The 19,553-nt window shown below is 36.6% G+C and overlaps 1 protein-coding gene across 27 annotated transcripts in view; it reads left to right on the top strand.

Annotated features, from left to right (window-relative positions):
* Positions 1-3,389: 3,389 nt before the first annotated feature.
* PTPRD (protein tyrosine phosphatase receptor type D) overlaps positions 3,390-19,553 on the top strand; it is a 1,149,749-nt gene continuing 1,133,585 nt past the window's right edge. For all 27 annotated transcript variants that reach the window (XM_072921655.1, XM_072921648.1, XM_072921647.1 and 24 more), the window contains exons 1-2: positions 3,390-3,548; positions 3,817-3,924. The gene's annotated coding sequence lies outside the window, so the exon portion shown is untranslated. The remainder of the gene's footprint in view (positions 3,549-3,816; positions 3,925-19,553) is intronic.

Here is a 19,553-nt window from a genome sequence, read left to right as displayed (position 1 = left end):
AAAGCAAAAAGGTCTGAGGATTGAAGTTGGTTGAAAAAAAGGAAGCATGTGTCCCCACAGAGACCAAAATGTGGAAGTAAAATATGACAGTATTTTGCATCTTTAAACTGTCAGCTTTGCATTTCCTTTTGCTCAAGCTTCGTTATCATTTTCCTTAAATGGTCAACCTCAGCCATAGTTTTCATGCATGGGTTGCAAAAATAAAATAGATTATGCCCCAAAAGAAGTGCAGTTGATGTACAAAACTGAATATTTACTACTACAACTAAATTCTAAAGAAAAAAGCAGATACACAAACCACCTTTCCTACTCTACTAGCTGGGTAGAGTGCAGCACTGTCTCTGTTAAATGTCAGTTATTTCAAATAACAGAAGTCATAAATTCTGGCAGGCACTGCAGTTTGGAGATTTTCTCAATTCTGATACACTTCTACATTAATAATTGGAACATTTTATTTTTATTTCTAGTTTATTTCTGTGTGATTTTGCCTTCCCGTGATTTTGCCTTCCCATGATTTTTCTTCAGTTGCTCTTGTGACCAACTATGCAATACTTTTTAATGTTAAATTTACATCTGCCTTTCACAATGTTTGAAAACATAGTGTAATGCTCAGGATGCAGAATAGGTGGTTCATTTGGACTTCACTGTTAATTACCATGAAGCAACCTCTTTAAGATACAATACTCAAAAAAACTTTGGTACTCATGAAATATAATATATACCACTTTATTACTCCTGGAAGAAATGTCCAGTGAAATGCAGGAATAACATAAAGTAAACCAGAAACATGTAAATAAAAAAAAATAAATGGAAAGGACTGAAACAAACATAAGAATGGAAGATGTATAATTCCATATTGATACAGACTGTAAAGATCTTGGAATTCCTCATTTTCTACTGCATTTAGCAGTATTTTACAGTATAGGTAAAATCAGTTCTAAAATAATTAGCAATGTCATATTTAATTGCAAATCAAAGTACTACTCACAAGTGATCTACTAAAAGGTAAAACACCACTGGGAGGAAGAATGTGGAGGGAAATTTTTTCCTATTTTTCTTGCATTGTCCTTCCCACCCCTCCCCCCAAACTCTGAACCTTCTTGCTTCAAACTAGGTCAAATTGAGTTGAAGTGGAGCATAGAGAAAAGCCGGCAATAGTCAGTACCAGGTGTTCTTCGTCGCCTACACTCTTTTAAAGGTAGCTCTCTAGTTTGCGCAGGATGAACCTCGGAGATGAAATCATATCCGCAGGAGGATGGCGCGCCCTCTGCCACCCCCAGGACGGGAAAGATCCTCCTCTGGCCCTTTTTCGGGCGGTGTGTGTGGAGTGCTCCGCCGGACCTGCTGCCGTGCCGTGACCGCGGGGCGAGCCCCGCCCGCCCCGCGCCCGGCAGGGATGCTTCGCTCCGCGCCCGGCAGGGATGCTTCGCCCCGCGGCCTTCCCCGGAGGCTGCGCTCAGCTTTTGGAGGGGTTTAGGCCCGTGCGGTGCCGCTCCTCAGCCTTAACCTGGTGCCACAGCACGAGGAAGTGCTTACGGCTCAGCATCTGTGGAGTAGCAGGGGACCAGCAAGATAGACCTGCACATCTAAGTGTTGGGAAACGCCTATCACGGAAAGAAATCACCTTGATTCACACAAATCCCCAGAGGATGGGGGAGGGAGGAGGGGGAAAGCGTTTCTCAAACTCCAGAAATCAATAGTAGGTAGCCGGCATATTGAACAAAGTTTAATGCAGATTAAGTGAAAATTAAAAAACAACCAACCAACAAATAAACAACTCAAACCCAAAAGCACTAAAATACCTCCAATCAAACTCCTCAGTACCCCAACAACAAAAGCCTTATTTTTTATTTTTTTTATTTTTATTTTTTTTAACATATAGGGTTTAAGGATTGTGAAAAACACTCGCGTATTGTTACGGGGAGGCAAAAGATTGAAAATGTTCCTCTTGGAAGACAGTGTTGATCGGAGTTAGAAATACCTTTGCAAATTAAATCTCGATGGGATCTATTTCTGGAAAAATCTTAATTAAAAATAGCGCAAACACAAAACTGTATCCTTAACTAAAACGAAAATCCCCTCCCCCAACCCCGTCTGTTCTCAGACCGTGTAGTGTTATCAGTGGAACTGGAAACCTTACAGCATTCACCCCAGCATTCTGCTGTGAAGAAGCGGGAGCGGGAAGGTGGGGGGCGAGGGGGAGAGGAGGGAGGGGAGGCGGCACCAAGGGGTCTCATTGCTGGGAGATACTTTGAGGGCAAAGTAAAAGTGCCCCCTCGGGAGCAGCGCTCCGCTTCTGTCGCCACCGCCGTCTCAGATGCTACAGTATCAGGCGGAGAAGAAAAGAAAGGAATTTGGAGTTGATGTACACGCCGGAGCAGCAGTAAAAAGATATGATATCGATACGCTCAGCTGCATCTTGTTAAAAGCTTCCTGCGGGCTGGCAGAATGAAATCTTTATTTAAAATACACAAACTACCGTCAGGGGAGGAACGGAAGGGAAAACACTAAAAGGGCCAAACGCAGAGTTTAACCCACCGGTATAAGCAAAAGAGAAGAGATGAGATTGGTTTGAGGCGAACGGAAGAGAGGGGGAGGGTGCCCTCCTTGCAGCCCAGCCACAGAAGCCACCTGGGGACTCGGTGTCTCCACTCAGCTTTGGAGACTTTATCTTTGATGGTGATAATGATAGTTGCTCTGGTACGGGAAAGAGACTTACGGATACCAGAAGCAGAATGTGTGCTCACATTTGGGTGCGAATGATAGGAAAACGTGTCTCGCCACCACATCCACAGCAGCTCTCTCTTAAGTAGTGGTAACATTATTTTATTATCGCCAGACAATGGCTTTAAAGGTGCATTATTTAAATGCATTATTAATTGTTTTCTCAGGGCGAGAGGAAGGTAGAGGAAAGCTTATTATTATTAATAGCGAGGATCTCGTTCCTGTCGCACACGCCGGGAGCGCGGTGGGAGGACGCAGCGCCGGGGAGGCGGGTGGCGGAGCGGGCACCGGGCTCCCTGCGCGGCTGCGGCGCGAACACGCGGGGCTCGGCGCAGCCCCGCCGCGCCCTCGCGGTCCCCCGGCCCGGCCCCTCACCCTCCGCCGGGCGGAAAGTTCCGCGGGCAGCGGCCGGCGCGGCACCCGCGGCCGGCACCTCCCCATCCCCAGCTCCGCGGGGGCGGCGCGGCTCCGCGGCCGCCAAAGTTGCGGCGGGGCCGGGGGGCTACCGCCGCTCCGGCCATCAAGCGGCTCGTTGAGGAAATGCAGGTGAGCGGCTGAGCGGCGGCGGGGGCTGCGCGGAGCCCCACGGGGAGCCCTCGCAGCCCCGCCGGCCGCCCGCCGCCCGCCTGCAGACGGCAGCGCTCGCACCGAGAGCCAGAGCCGCTCCAGCGCCCCCCGCCCCGCACACACACAGACACACACACGCACACACGCACACCCCCCACCCCTCCTCCCCACCCCTCGCTCGCTCCCTCTCTCCTCCCTCTCGCCGTTCTTTTCCTCCCTCCCTCTCTCTCTGCCGGCCTCATCGGAGAGAGTTGCAGGTACCTTACCTCTCACCTCCCCTCCACCCCCCCCACAGCCCCCCTCCCCCTGCAAATTTTAAGGCGCAGGAGCCCCGTGAAGCCTTTTCATTCATTCATTTATTTATTTATTTAAAATCACTGTTAAAAAAAAAAATCTTTGGAAGAATGACTCTTGTCGGAGTCAGCTCTGAAAACAGGGTTACCACCCCAGGAGCTAGCGGCGGCGGAGCTGGATCCCATCAAAACAGAACTGCCTGATGTGGCATGTGCTTCTGTCTCTTTGCAGTTCCTTCTGGGCCTGTGTGGACTAGGGGCACAACGCGGCGCCTGACTGGCAGGAGGGGAAAGCGGAGACTCCTTCAGGTTTCCAAAGAGGTCCGAGTGGACAGCGTTAGTAAGTAAATTCTCTGTGATTGCTTACTGTCCCTGTGTTCTCGGGCTTGTCCAGACCTTTTCCTAGTATTCACACACACACATATGCACACACACAGACGCTTTTTATATATGTATATATACCTGTGTGTATATATGTGCATGCATTTGTGTTTTCAGGTTACTGTTCTGGTCAGAGAGAAACTTGGCCATGGTAACTTGGAACTGTTTTTAGTGGGAAGGTGCATTAAGTGGTTTACTGTTTCTTTAATGAGTGAAGAAAATTGAAGGTGAATACTTGTTTAAAGAAACTGAGTGTGGCAAGTATTGTATAATGTCATACTTCAGTGCAGGTGTAGGTATGTGGTAGAATACAGACAAAATCTAAACAAAGAGATGCTCCCTCAGGAGGGGTCTGCAGAATGGTCTGACCTGCAAAGCAATGACAGGTGACAGGATATTCAGTTTAATATAAAATGAGCATGAGTTATAGGTACTAAGAATATTTTTGTCCACATTCAATTGTAAGCATTTTTAGTCCATGTCTCTCAAGTTCTTAAATTTTTCATCAAGTTTTATTGTGTAAAATGTATGTGTATTTTTTTCTCCTGATGAGCATGACAACAGCTTTGCTTTCTAAGGGCTTTTATGGGGCATATTCAAAAGTACGGATAGCACTGTTTTCAGTAGGTGAGAAAGAACTAGGGGAAACAAAAAGATAAACTCATTTAAAAGGGTATCATGAGCAGTGGAACTGAGGTTTGCTGGCTGAGCTGTAGAGTTAACAGAAGGTATGAAGATCATATAAATGTATGTCATGAAGTGTCTGCTGTTAGGTGTTGTTCAGCACTAAATATATCTGCATCTGGGAAAGAGAACTTTTGCAGGCATTATTTCTCTTGGGACAGTGGACCCGTTACTGACATTTGCTGCTTTCTGCTAAAGGAAACAGCCAGTATTAGTTGAGGGTTAACTGTTTCCTAGGTAGAGAAAAGAAATAACAATGACAGGTATGGCAATGAAAACGTTTGCTCATGTTTGCTAATATCTAAATAAAACCTCTGTGTTATGTCAGTAGAAATACAGTTGAGTCAGGTGTTTTTGAATGTACTGGAAGGAATCAATAGCATTTCAGTGTTTTTTCTCTATTCTGGCCAAATGGACTTGGATTTAAATTCTTCATGTGTTGTATCTATTGTAGGGATTTGAATTAGAATAAATTAAAATTATGTCTTTACAAATTCTTGGTAAATTTGGGTTATTTTACAGTACAAATTCTCAATAATAAGTGGCTACTGTAAATAAACAATACAACTCAAATGTCTTATATATTATGTCTTTACTGTTCACCTAATCTGAATAAACGAGTGCTGTTAGAAACCATTAAACATGAACTTACAAATGCATTTTATTAAACTTTGAAATGTGAAATTCATGTTGCATTTTCAGGTGTAATTTAAAATCAGTCACAACTAATAAATGTCGCTAGGAGTGAAAGTTTATCAGGGTCAAATCAAATGCATTTCTTCCTAAAGCAAAGAAATTAGTTTATGTCACAACAATAAAGAAAACTAGCAAAATTTACTTAGGAAATTAATGTGACACAAGCAGGGAAGACTAAATCTGCAGTAGCAGATGGATGACATTCAGAGTTGCTTTCAGGTATTCATAATCTTAGAGCTAGGAAGGAATTACAAAGCATAGGGTACAAGTTCTTAGACAGTGAATGAGGGTGCCTTTCATATTGCAATAAAGTAGTCTTTTGGTAATTACCATTTATGACAGGAAAAATACCCCATGAACTTGTGAACTTTTAATTAAAGGATAACACATTTTCTGACTTAGTAAGGAATCCTGCTGATAGTGTTTTACTACTATGAATTTACCTTTCAGTTAAAAAAAAAAGCTTTTTACTCACTTTTTCAAATGACTTAGTAACATTTGACATGGCTCATTGCTGTATTATACTCCCTGTGGAAGCACATTAAAATAATATATCCAGCTAATTTGCATGAACTGTTTTGAGACTGCATGCAGTGAAGTTTATTAGGCTAAGCTTTCAGTTCTGCTAGGTGGCCCTAAACATGCAGCAATGTTGAATGTCTAACAGTGTGTCTATTTGAAAAAAAAATATTAAAAAAAAAAAAATATATATATATATATATATGACTAACTAGACAGGAACTATGTTGTCTAGTTTAGCTCAAATATCTACATACTCAATGTCTTTATTAATTTGGAGTGCAGTCTTCATAATTTGTCTTTGGCATTTTCTTTAATCTAGGATATGCTGTGGCAATACTTTAGAATCTATATGAAAAAATTACTCAAAACCTACTCCACTTTTGCTGTAATTACTACTGTGGGAAATGACCTGTGCCATTGAATCATGGCAATTAAGAGTGACACATATTGTACTTGATTACATATTCAGGTACAATTTTGAGTTGTTGGCATAGGCAAATGTCAAATCGGGTCAATCTGATTCAGAAGAAACAAGAGAGGACTTTCAAAACACCTATTGCTGTGCAAATATATAACTGATATAACAAAGCTGCATGTGTCAGCAGTAATGTGGTTTATAAGGCAATTGTTCTTGTTATTCAGATCAGATAATAGTCTGATGAAATATATAAGCAGTCTGCAGGGAATCAATGATTAATTCCTCTGACATGTGCGTGTTTAAGATTTCTTACTAATAAAATCCTAGATACCTGCATTTTTTTTCCAAAGCCAAAGCCATCAAACATTGTCAATATTAATCACTTAATATACTGAGCTCTCACCAAACTTTGTGGTGATAAAGTGTGATGAAAAAATTATGCCAATGTTTCCTTCTTTGTTCTTTGCTAAATGGGGCTTTGCTGAAGAATCTGACAGTGCACAAACAAACATATTGCATGATAGCACAAACTATTTTGAAATAGGGAATGTGATAAATATCGAATAATACACTGATGCTTTAAACAACTTGGTTTGCCTGTGCTCTTTTAAGAATTCTATGCAGCATTGATAACTTTTGTGTATATACAGGTGATAATTCTACAGAATTGAACTACTGTAACTAGTTGGAGAAACAAAGGTATCGTTGGCTTAATTGGAAAACAAGCATACAGGAAAAGGTCGCTGATACTTTTCATCAGTCCAAAGCTTGTTTAGTACAAAAACACATTGGAACCTGAATCTCACATAATGAGAGTAAGCTCGATTGATTAAATATCACTTTATAGACCTCATAACCAGCAAATACAAATTTAACAATGACTTTTATATGGATGTTCTATAATTTAGGGGTTTGGTAGTCATAAGGATTCTATTAAAACTGGCTAAGGAGGAGGAGACATTCAGGGTGTTCTTTAACACAGGAAAAAAAAAAAGGGAAAAGGCCATAGAAAGAACTCAGATTCAAAAGTTCTTGAGCTGGAGAATGTCTGTATATGTGGCATTTTACTTTGCTTTGTTTTCCACACATACATGATAAGGTCATTAGTGCCAGAAGTTTTTTAAAGAGCTCTTACGTTACCCCTTTTCATGTAGACTTTCCGCCTTGAAGTTTTGCGGCTATAATCCTAGCAAACTCTGAGAAAGTTGGCAAGGGACCTTATGTCACAGTGATAACATAACAATAGAGATTGTTATGTTATCAAAGTATTTTTAAGAAGTGCAGTTGGACTGCAAGGTTTTGGGCATATTTGATTGTGATAAAAAATATTTAGTAGCAAACACAAACTCTAGTAGGTAATGGGCAGTAGGCATGAAGTAATTCTCAAGTGAGAATTAAATATATTTGATAACGACTAAGAGAAGGAAACAGGCACACAGGCAAAAGGAATGCATATTGTGAAGTTTTTTAATCATTCGTAATGCTTTTAGATGCTATAGCTTCTTTGGTGAGATCCAGAACGAAACAATAACAGAAAAGCTAGCAATAAGGAGAAAATTGCTGCAAATTTACTACTTTTATGGTCAATATGAAGGCTGCATTACTCATCTATTTTCATTTGTCATCAATAGTTGCAGAAATTATCCTATTTTTCTTACATTTCTATTCCATTAAATATGCTTTATTAAGTGAAGACTACTGTGCAAGAAATTGTATTCTTTGCCTTCTATATTTCTGTAATGGCAACTTCGTAACCACTTCTAAAAAGTGGGGGTTTTTTTGTCCATAAATAAGCTGAAGATCTAGTTGTATAAAATTTTAACCGATTAGATACTGAATAATCTGGCTTATAAAATCAATTTTATAAAGTTTCTGCCAGCAATACTGTGAAATTGATCAAAATACTGATGTTGTAAATATGTTTTAAAGTTTTGCTGAATAAAGTCATGCTTTAAATGCCTTTAAAGTTCTTTGAAATACTATTATACTTTCCAAATTATGTACTTAGACTATGCTGAAAATGAAATTAAGATTTTGGAGATGTATTTGGATAAAGAGAATTCTAGACGTGTATGTTTGCCCTATGAAGAAGGCTCTGAATAGTCCAATGATTTTCCTGAAAATGCTGTGGGGGATTTGTTCCAGCTGCAAGCAGCATGAGCTCATATAGTTGCTAATTAACAGATAGATACATATTACAGACCCAGTACTCTGCTTCATCTAAATACTGGGTTTAGAAAAATATTTTTCTACATCAGGCAGTCCCATGTTTGTGTTTCATCCCATTGTGAAAAGCTGCTTGAACTGAATTCTTCATATATTTCAGGATTTGCTTCTCAAAAGGTAAGGTGATATTTTGGTGCATATGGTACATTCTGCTTTTCTTTTGAATTAAAAAAATAAAAACTGTACACAATGGCATTCAGGAAATCACTCTTTCTTCAGGATGCTGTTTTTTTTTTTTTAATTATTATTTGGTTTTAGATTACCTAGCTCTTTTGCAAAGTATGTGTAACACTGCCCAGCAGTGAAATGTTAAACACATATGCTTTTTGTTTGCAGTGAAAAGGTGGGTTGAGAGGAAACTGCTTCAGCTGGGGGGATTGTCTGTAAACATTAAGGAGGACTCATGGGCTTAATGGGAAGTGTGATTATTTAGCTCCTCCAGTTATCGTGGAAACTGTGTGGGTAAGGTGAACTCACATTTTCAGAGTGGTCTTCCCAGCTGGTGAGCTTCTCATAGGTGCCAGTTTAGTTGCTTTAGGATGATGATTGATTTAAGGTGACCAACCTGAATAAAGGTCCTCTGGTGGCAGCAGGTTGGAAGTGGAAGACCAATCTGTCTTCTGGGAGCAGTAATTCTTCAGGGTACTGCAGCAGAAGTAAGTGCACAAGAACAATTGCATCTACTCTGCTCTGAAAGTGATTTTTAGACTTGCATGCAGCAGTTTAACAGTCAATGTGGGAGTATGTCAGGCAAAGTAAGTTTGCTCTAGCTTTGACGCATTCTTTCTTTGTCTCACCCCTACACACTTAAAATGTAACCTTCATTGTGGTGCAAGGCATAAAGCCTCACCAGAACCTGTACTACATAAACCAGCATTTAAAATAGTTAATGTTCTCCTCACTCTGCTTGTTCTTTTAGTCAAACGTGGTTTTCTTCAGTCTTTATTAAAAACAAAAAAATATTTCTCCATACTGTAATTAACTGTACTTAGATCTGACATAGAATATTAATTTTTCATATATGAATTTTTTGTTTTCTAAGCAGGATTTAAATAAGAATACTTATTGTACAAATTTTTAATCTATGTTGAAGGACTTCATTTTAACCTTAAAGGCTAATTCTGTATTCAATATCTCATGAAGCACAACATACTTTGAATTCCTGCAAATAAATATAAGGGAGAGCAGTGATGTAACTCTTACTTAGGTAGCTAAGGTATTACTGGCAGTAAGAAAAAGATAAACTAAAACTATGTGTGAGTTGCCCTTCATCTATGACAAATGTAAAATGTATGTAAAATGACATATCAGAAAAAATCTTACAGGATAGTGCATTATCTTAGTCTTGAAATATTTTCTTTTAAATTAAAAGGAATATACTGTGATGTTGTGAGGAAAAGCTTAAAGCATTAGCAGTTCTCAATAGAAAGGGTTCAAAGAGAATGCATGTGAGCTGTCCATGTCTTAGCATGGGTCGCTTTCCCTTTCTTATTGCAACTGAGGTTTGCCAGATGACATTCTCAGGCTTCATCAGAGAGATAGAAAACCACCTTTATCAGAAAACATAATAGTATAAAATTACAGCTGATACTTTTCTCCATCTAGGTTTTCCTGAAGGAAGTGTGTGGTTTTTGACTATTAATTTTTCTGCATTTTTACCATGATATAAAAATGTTACCATACTTATGCATGAGCAGTACAAACCGACTCCCAAAATTGTCATATAGCTAGGATATTAAAGTTTATAACAAAAGAAGTCAGACTTGAAATATATTTTGATGAAACAGTGAAATGTGAAAAATTCATGTGATGGAATTTTCCCATCACATCCATTGAGTGTTCTGGGAGAGGTTTGATAAGCATTCAATCATTATTACTGAAATATCCTACATTTGTTAGTAGAAGTGTTTAAGAATTTTCTCCTTGACAGAAAATTTGGCTAACTTTTTTATATGTTTGTAAATTTCTGCAAATTGTAGGTACAGATAAATAATAAAAGTGAGTTTCAAATAATTCATTGCTTATAACCTTTAGTATCATTTGTGTGCATACCATTCATAGAAATATTACTAATGAAAAGTCATATTAATCATTGGTATTCCTTCACAAACAGAAATCTGCCCAGCAATGCTCATTAATTTCGAATTTGACATCAGTAGTTTTGGACTGGCATCATTAGCATGTCAAATGGAGTACTTAAGAAAAAATAAGGAAAAAAGTAGAACTGTTGCATTAATATAGTGATAACCTGTGTTCCCCTTTGAATAATTTAGCCATTTCTTCAATTTTATGCACAAATACTGTGTGAAATTTTCCTTTTCCCCTATGAATAAAAGATATACTAATGACTTTTTTACACAATTTGTTGTAATCTTCCCTTTTTTTTTTTTTTCCTTTTTTTTTTCTAAGACTGTTGGGCAGCTAGACTTGAAAAGCTGTAAAAATTAATTTGCCTGTTTTTTTCAGTGTGTAGGCTTTAGGGTGGGTTGATTTGACTTCTCTTCTTCCATGTACACCCAATGTCCTCTGACAATTCATTGAAGAAACAATCAGTCAGTGAGGTTGGAAATTCTTTTGTCAAATGCATCAGCAAGAAAGTGTACAATGGACAGCCAAGCTTCCAGAGCTGCCAGAAGATATGAAGGTCACTATTCCTGGGTAACCAAATATTATTGACCATGCTACACATATCTGTGAAAGTCTTCTGCAAAATTAAGTTTTTCAGTGATAATTGGATCAACAGCACACAATTACTGTTACTTCGAGAAAAAGAGAAATATTTTAAAAGGGAAATAGTTAAATTTAATACATTCTGCATTTGTAGAACAAAGTGCAATAGGCTTCCTGTACTGTTTGTTTTCAATTTTTCATTCTAATAGAGAAAAGTGGCAAAGTATTGAAAAAATAATGTTAGCTGCTGGAGGCCATTTGATGGAATAAAATGGTCAAGAAATATGGTTTGAGTTTTTTGATTTTTTAAAAAATTATTATTATTATGTTGTGTTCTTGTTGTTATTCTGTTTTCTGTACAATCTGTATTAAGGAAAAGAAATCCAGAATTAAAAACATTTCCAGAGCAGCTTTCATACAAGTTGTGCTCTCTTGACCTAATAAAAATGCATGATTTGTCCTATTTTAAAATCTCTTTCATATGAAAACCCCCAATAGATTTTTGTTTGTTTCTTTCTTTTCTATTCTAGGATTATTAGAGAAAAGTGATCTTTGTATTTGTCTTAACAATAATAATTGTGCTTCAGTATCTGTTTTTCATTATTAACTTTAGGTTTCCACAGGAAACCTATGTGTGTGGATATGCAGTCCATGGATATTTTCATTGACATATTCTGCATGAAATAATAAATTGAAAAGTATCTAAATGTATTTCTGCTCAGAATCATCTTTTTTCTTCGCAGCATGGAAGCCAGCCTTTTCCACTCTTTCCCATCTTCCCATTTTTTTCTACCCTTCCTTTGCAGAAGCTTATAACACAGGTAGTGTGTCTAATTATTTTAAAATTAGCTCATAATTTGGATTTCTGCTCTCCCTCACTGATCCTAAGCATAGTGACCCTTCTGGGGTAAGAATTTGTTTTTAAGGGTGATGTTCTAAACCTACTTACCTTGTGTTTTCCAGACCTGATAAAAATAGGAAAGAAAACACTCCAGCTTACAATAATATCAGATGTTTCCTACTGTAGCTGAAGAGCTTAAGAAGTAACTGGTAGAGTTCTGCTACAGAATCAATAAAATGGACATTTATGAATTTTGGGATGAGTTTAGGTGTGTTAGTGTCTTTGAGTAACACTGAAGTGCAGTTATAAGGTTACATCTCTGTTTCCCCCTCCACTGCTCTGACAGGTCTTGGTTGACTTGAGAACTGAATGGGGAAAGAGAAGGAAATATGCATGTTCTGTTAATTTTATCAATTGTCAATGCTGAACTAATTAAAGAAGGCATGAATTGTGACATTTATTTAACCAGGCATTTCTTGGTTACTTAAATTAGGCTTTGTAAAAAAAATACAATTGCAATTTATGTTCAGTGTATATTAAAAAAAAGGAATTTTTAGAAGAAGCTTGATGAGGAAGGAGAGGAAGTGAGGGTAGAAAATGAATAACAGAAATGGAAGAAATTCTCAGCAACAGTCATGCTACTCAGCTCTCTGGTGCAGTGTCAAGTCAGATGACACTGTTTCTAACCACTGGGTTTCAGTTTTAGTTGCCTAACCATAGGTGACTTATGCCTTTTAGATGCCCTCAGATAGTTTCTCAGTGCTAGGCTAGTGTTCTCTTGTAACAAATGCAGGTATCTCAGAAAACAAAGAACATATACAATTGCATGTTCATTTGCATTCAGGATTATGAATTGTGCACGGATATATTCTGATGTTGTATCTAGAACTTTGCCTTTCCTCCTTGCCTTTCCCAAAGGCAAGGATTTTTTCATGTTATGCTAATTATATCTGATGCTAACAGAGCTCCCTTAATCAACACTTGTGCTTAGCTATCAGCATAATTAGATTAATTATATTTTGGAGACAGCCTAGAAATTCTATCATGCATGTATGAATCTGCACGTGTTGAAAGTGACATCCTTGACTTCATATTCGGAAACAAGCTTATATGTTGGGTTTCATTTGCTTGTTTTGCTATAATCTTTTCCTCTGTTTATCAATGACATACAAATTGATAGAGTCCAAAGTCTTATGCTGCTAATTATAGTCCATCCACAGAATCAACTTGTGTGCTTTCCTGCTCTGACACTATGCTGGTTCCTCTGAGATTAATGTGATGAACTGTGTAATGTCACACTTCCTTTTTTATATTTGCTACTTTGGTAGGTCACCTTTTCCTCATTTTGGAAAGAAAGATGGACCTAGGGATCAGTGTAATATAATTATACTGAGGTGAGGTGTATTTTCTGTTTTTGTATTATTGACATTTTGACCATTATGCAACCAGTAAAGGTTACTGGCAGTAATATTTTCTTTTGAGGTCAGGGTTATTGATTTTGGGGTAGAAGCAGAGTTGACAGGATAAATCTTACGGTGATAATACTATTTGTATCTAACTTTTGATGGCATTTGGTTTGGACAGAAAGTTTGTGATACATGAATCTGCATTTACTGAAGTCACTTGGATATTATGCTCATTAAATGATTGTTGAAAAAGAAATTTGTGTTCAGCTTAATAAGAGTATTTCAACTAGCATGTATGAGAGACAGCTCTTACAGACAGAGATCTCCATCTATCAAGTCTTTATAAAGGCAATAGTATAGATCTGGTTTGTGAGCCAGAAACATTTTCCATAATCAGTAGAGGAAGTGATTTTCAGAAGTTATCCTCATAATCACAAAGAATAGAGAAGCTTTATGAGCAGAAAAAAGGATCCAAGAAAAACTTTGTATTGTTTCATCTAATTTCATGAACATATATATTCCTCATCCTCGTAGAGTGGTATTCTAGTTTATGCAAACCATAATGTCTGTCTATGGTGATCACTGGCTGTCTGCTCTGTAATAACTTGGGGAAACAAAATAAAAATAAAATATGTTGATTTGAGATTTTTCATTACTTAACCTCACTCAATATTTACAAAAGTATTATATTATATTTTATTCTCATTTATGTCTGAGTCAAATAAAAGCTTCAAGAAAGATATAACTTGGGGAAGTTATACCTTCCTTATATAACTTGTAAGGAAGATGTATAATAATTATGTTAATAATAATCATGGTTATATTTTATGGGTGACAGGAAGACCACACTGTTAATTTCAGAGAAAGGAGATTTTATTTTCTTGCTTAGTATTCAAGGATAGAATATAGAAACAGAATAATCAATATAATACTTTTTTTTTTTTGCTTTGCTATTAAATTGTGATTTTAGCAGTGTTGGAGGGAACTAAGATGCTACTTGTAAAAGATATTCTTGTGTGATACCAAAGAAGAAAAAGATGACATAAAAGCATAATTTGATTTTTATCCAGTATAGCCCTGTAGGAATGATAACTTGTGAAATCTGAAAACAAGGTGTTAAAAAATGTATATAGGTGTCTATTCCTTTTTGCAGGAGAAAAAAATCCAAAACTAAACCCACAAAAATCCAAGTGTGACTGACATATTCAAGCATTATTGGAACAGTAACTGAAGTTTTAATTGAATTATATTACCCTGCACATCTGTCTCTATATCCCGATAGCACGTTACTTGTCCATAGAACTACTTTGTATTTCAAGCTGTAAATAAGAGAGGAGTTGTAGAGAGCACCAGATAGGGAAGTTTTATGAAACAAAAATAACCAATCAAGAAGAGTGTGGCACTGCTAGACTTACACTGCTTCTAACAAGAATTACTTTGTGCCTCCATCAATAAAGGTCTTACATGGAAGGCAGTGGACAGGAATCTGGAGGAATGGCACAATTTCTTTTCCTTCCCTCCTGGGACCAGGAATTAAGTCTCTGTCTCATCTCTCCTCAAAGGTAGTTCCAGGAGACTTTTTTAGCCCTTAGAAATTTTGCGATTCATATTAAACTATAGATTGATTATAAAAACACAAATTAATAAGGTTGGTATATCCATATAACCCCAGGCAAATTTTATTCCCAAAACTGCAATAAAAAAGGAAATTATTGTAATGTACACTGTGTGTAAATTCATAGTAAAACAGAATTTCCCCAAAATATCAAATCAGAATGTTGATTCAACATTAGAATAACTCCTGTAAAATGAGATATAATTGTATGTTCTATTTATTTTCACAATGGTATTTGAAAGAAAACATCTTTAGAGTGTTAGAACTAGTGAAAATACAAAGGAAATCTCCATTATTCTAATTATGCGTATTTCAAAATGCACCTATTTAAAATGCAAGCCATTCCAGTAAGTTCATAGTATTATATTAGGTACTATTTTTTTTATAAATATATTTTCATGACGATCAGCAGTGTTTTGTTTTTTTTTTTTTTTTTTTTTTTTTGTTTTGGAGAATGCTATAACATGATTTTTATGTATGCTTCTAAGGAAAGACTGACACATAGTATGCTCCTCTTCCTCCCTCTACTATGAAATTGTTGGAAAGATTTCAAAAATTGGAAATTAAAATATGTGTGCACTAGAAAGGCACAGATCATGATTAAATATAGCAGCATGTTACATAAGTCAAATAGGTGCAGTGGAAGCACAGACGATATATAAAATAAGAAGAGCCAGCAATACTGAGGTGTGAAGGTACAGTTGTACATGCAAATATGAATTTCACAAAATAATGTCCTCCATGTTAATCAGAGGACAGCTGGGCCCATCTGTCATTGTTAATAAAGCAAAATTACTTTTTCATGTACTTTTTTCATGATGAACTTTTATGCAAGTTCATCACCAGCTAGAAAATGTAAGCAGTCAGTCAAAGTTGACACAATTTGGGTGAGTGGTTTCCTCCTTTTCACAATGGTTTATGTGCTGTCAAGTCTCAACAGAAAGAGCAGAATCTATTATCTACTGAAGAAATAGCTATTCAAAACATTTTTTAAATTAATCATTTTTTTGTATATCTTGAAGATGTACAAATATGGTTGTAGTTATATTGTAAATTGCAAATTGTATTGTTTCTGGCAGCATCTCGGATTACTCCAAACTCTGCTGCCTGGCTTGCTAACATAGACTTAGTTATTTGACTACATGTCTCAAGAATTAACACCTTTTTGTTATTTGGTAAGTTAAGCAAAAGTTTACTGTACATACACATTCTTACAGAAACTTACAATATTACATGGAATTCTGTTTTGACCTGAAATACTGTGGGACAGACAGTATCTTACATTTAGAATCTTTAGCCTAGAGACGACCTGAAAGACCATTAAGTCCAAACATCAGCCGAGTATCACCACCATTAAGCCATGTCCTCAAGGGCCATATCAACATGAATTTTTCTGAATACTTCCAGGGATGATGATTTCATCTCTGGATATACTGTCCCACATGCTTAATTTTGGGCCATAGAAAGAGCATAACCTTAATTATGAAAATTACCACCAGAACTCTCTAACAACGTTTAAATAGAATTCCAATAAACTTAATTGCAGTGATAAGTAGCCAACTTAACACTAGTCTCTCTCTTACTGGAAGAAAAAAAAAAATTCTGGTAGCTTGATAGGTCAGAACAGCTCCTGGTTTTACGTCATAAAACACACTGGCTACTTGTCGAATATAGAGACTATAAAATCAACAGGATCTAAGGAGCTCTTGGGCTCTGTACTCACCAGAAATGAGTAGCAAGCTCCAGGTCCTACTGATGAAAAAGTTTTAGTGATTCTGCATTATAATTAGATTCATGAAAATGTTCTGGAATGATGATTAGGGAGAGTGAGAAATAACACATATATTTTTTTTCTGTTAAAACAGATCAAGTGTTGTTTAAAGCCTCTTATCTAAATGGAAATATTATTCTTCATTTGTAAGAGAATTCTTGTTACATGATCATGAGCCAGTGTCATTGGAGAGCAATTCAGTTGGTTTTCAATTCAGTTTAGGATGCTGATTCTCCTTATAGCCTGTTAGTCATTCCCATGGCACATCAAATCATATTGTAAACACAATGGAAGTGAGGCCAAATATGCTACAAATGTGTCACCTTTATAGTAAGACTCTAAAAAGAAAATTTTGTGCTTTTGTGTCCTGGATTGTTACTACGAAACCTACAAATTATTTGAGACCTTGGCTCCAAATTGATTCCAGGGCAAAAATTCTTTGAAAGACAAAGTCTTTACTTACACTTTTTTTTTGAATAAATGGGTGATTACCTTCCTTTTTGTTGTTGTTTTGCTCCATTATCTTTTTTTATTTGCATGAGTGTTGCCTATTTTTTACTTGTGCTGTTAGAATGCCTTGTTTAGAGAAAAGAGTTTATGGAATTTTAAAAAATCACTCGGTTATTTGAAGTACTGAAGGCTTGTGAATAATCTGTAGTTAGGCTTGTGAATAATTTGTAGTTTGGCCCATGATTTGGGAACCCAGATTAAATTAATTTATATACAGGAATTCTTATATTAATTAAGACTTCAGTTTAAGCAGAAGGTCCTATTCTGTTTTTCAAAGGCTACTTTTAAAATATATATATGATAAGAACTGGAAAGCAAGAAAAACATTATTAAAATGGTTTTTTTTTTTTTTCCTGTTGAAGTTGACATATGGTTTGAATTACAAATTATGAGATCTAGTATTATTTAAGTAATTTAGCCAAGCTGTGCTAAGACCCTGAACCAGGAGTGTCTATAATGTTTTTTTTTTCCTCATAATATAGAAGTAAAAACCTTCATATATTTACCTCTTTGAAGTGCAAATAGTCAAATAAGGAAATGGCTTATTTCTTTTGATTGGGTGGCATGGATGTTTTTCTTCAAAGTAAACTTTATCTTTTGCTATGGAAGCATCAAACCCTTGGATTCCTGGCACTGTGCAACTATCTTCCATTCAGTGATCTGATCAGTTAAACAGATCAAGATCAGAAAAATGCAAAACACCTGTTAAATTTTTACATTTAGTCACTAAACTTGATGGCTATCAAATGGCTTAAGTAAAACAGCTGTTTATAATAATTACTGTTTACAATAACCTGTTAATTTCAAGATCTTCTCAAACTGGAAAGAATTTTTCAGTCTCAATAAAATAATCCTGTGTTATGCTGTCCTACAAATAAACAGTTTTAAGTAGCAAGCATGTCTATTAAGTAATGTATACAGGAGCAGGCTTTTGTATACAAGTATCCTTTATGATTTATATTTTTTAAAGGTGCTTATGCTTTCTATACAAATAGAAAAGGCAAACATGAAGTAATGCAGTGTGCAGTGATACAAATCAGTACAAATCAGCTTGCAAGCAATTTTTCTGGTGGTAAGACAGAAGTAACACAAATTCAGCTGATAAAATGTTGCATGTGTTTTGTTTTGGGGTTTTTTTAATTGGTTTTTTGTTTGTTTATTTGTTTTAGAGTGTTTGGTATTCAAAAGTGGGGCTTAACTGCTAAAATAGGAGGCAAAATATAATACTTTTAAATGCACTTATCTTCACTTGAAGATGACATCTGACATCACTTTTGACTTACTGAGCCTGAACTACCCCGAAGTATTGATTCCTGATGGAAATGCTGAGAATAAAAGGGTTGGAATTTTAGAGTTCCTGCTTATATGTTACTTCTTTCATCCAAGATAATCCTGTCATAATATATGAAAAACTGGATGCTTTGTTTTCTTCAGGTAAAATGTGTTGGTTTTCTGAAATGACAAAACAAGTGTAAACTTGTCACATATGATAGTCATGGCTTTTTTTTCAAAGCATGTATGAATTATTTTTTACTTTGTTCATATGTATCTGAAAGTTTAGAAAAAATATCAAGAATATATGAAAACTATGAAATAGCTTTCTATCTGTCTTGCTAGTGTAAAAGACAAAATTATGTGCATTGAAGATACTCAGCAACTTGTTGTATTGGGGGTAAATATCTCTTATGAATCTATTTGAATGCAAATGTGAGTGGACCCAGAATTGAAGGGAAGACTTATGAGAATTAGAGCCAGTGGTCTCAAGTGTTCAGTGGTTTTCTGTTAGTAGAACACATAGCGTAATATTTAATTCTTCAAATGCATCTTGCTTCTAAAATGCCACAAATTAAATGGGAAAAGGAGTGTTGAAATTAAGTCTCTGTTGACATTCTTCCAAAGAAGAATGGTTCAAAAGAATGAGATGTGGAGAGGAGAAGTTAATTTAACCCAGCAAACTTTCTGAAATTGTTTGCCTCTGTGTGTGGAAGAGCTGTGCACATAAATGTATGTAGGATACTACTGACCTCATCTGCATATGGTGACATAGTCATATTGGTTTCTTGCTGCTGTCTTACAAAGGAAAAGAGAGAAATGTATATTTTATTATGTAAGTATTTTTCTCATCTGCATTATTTATGTGGTTTTTACTTGGTACAAACAATCTGGGATTCTGACAAAGCCACAGGATTCAGTAAGCTGTTTGACAACAGACTTGGGGCAGAAGAGGAA

Source organism: Taeniopygia guttata, chromosome Z, assembly GCF_048771995.1.
Source record: "Taeniopygia guttata chromosome Z, bTaeGut7.mat, whole genome shotgun sequence".
NCBI classification, from domain to species: domain Eukaryota; kingdom Metazoa; phylum Chordata; class Aves; order Passeriformes; family Estrildidae; genus Taeniopygia; species Taeniopygia guttata.
This window is presented reverse-complemented; position numbering and strand designations above follow the sequence as displayed.